This window comes from Priapulus caudatus, unplaced genomic scaffold (assembly GCF_000485595.1).
Source record: "Priapulus caudatus unplaced genomic scaffold, Priapulus_caudatus-5.0.1 Scaffold1332, whole genome shotgun sequence".
Classification (NCBI taxonomy): domain Eukaryota; kingdom Metazoa; phylum Priapulida; class Priapulimorpha; order Priapulimorphida; family Priapulidae; genus Priapulus; species Priapulus caudatus.
Window position 1 is genome coordinate 116,208 of NW_014578393.1, and position 1,127 is coordinate 117,334.

A 1,127-nucleotide genomic window follows, 5' to 3' on the forward strand; every position below is an offset into this window, starting at 1 on the left:
TATATATACGAGAATAAGATGTTATGATATATAGTATGCGCCAATACTTACAGATTATCTATATCATCTACAAGTAGGCTATCATCTACAAGTATGCTATATCATCAGAACAGTTATCTACCAGTTGCTATATATCTTCCAAGTAGTGCCCTATATCATCCACAAGTATGCATATATCATACACAAGTATGCTACTATCATGACAAGTATGCTAATCATCTACAAGGTATGCTATCAATCATCTACAAGTATTGCTATATCATCCACAGTATGCTATATCATCTCACAGTATCATCCACAAGTATGCCTATATCATCTACAAGTCTATTCATCTACAAGTATCTGCTTATATCATCCCCAGTGTGTTTTCCTTTTTGGGTTTTTTTTTTTTTTGGGGAGGGCGGGGGGGGTTTCTGCTATATCATCTACAAGTATTATCTACAAGTATGCTATATCATCTACAAGTATGCTATATCATCTACAAGTATCATCTACAAGTATCATCTACAAATATTATCTACAAGTATGCTATATTATCTACAAGTATGCTATATCATCTACAAGTATGCTATATCATCTACAAGTATCATCTACAAGTATGCTATATTATCTACAAGTATGTATGATCATTCTCAAGTATGACTATATCATCTACAAGTATGCTATATCATCCACAAGTATCATCTACAAGTATGCTATATCATCTACAAGTATCATCTACAAGTATGCTATATCATCTACAAGTATGCTATATCATCTACAAGTATTCATCTACAAGCTTTGCTATATCATCAAAGTATGCCTATATCATCTTACAGTTATCTACAAGTATGCTATATCTCTACAAGTTGCTATATGATCATCTACAAGTATGCTATATTATCTACAAGTATCATCTACAAGTATGCTATATTATCCACAAGTATGCTATATCATCTGTGTGCCCTACTAATTTATTTATTTATTTATTAAATCTTTATTGCATGTAATTCAGATACAAATACATGTACTGACGACAGTTTTTTTCATGGAGAAAAAAATCTGATAAATGCTAATGTGTTGAGTAGGTTAAAATGATAAAATTTCTGAGCTGTACAGCTACACAAACGTGACTATACAACCATGAG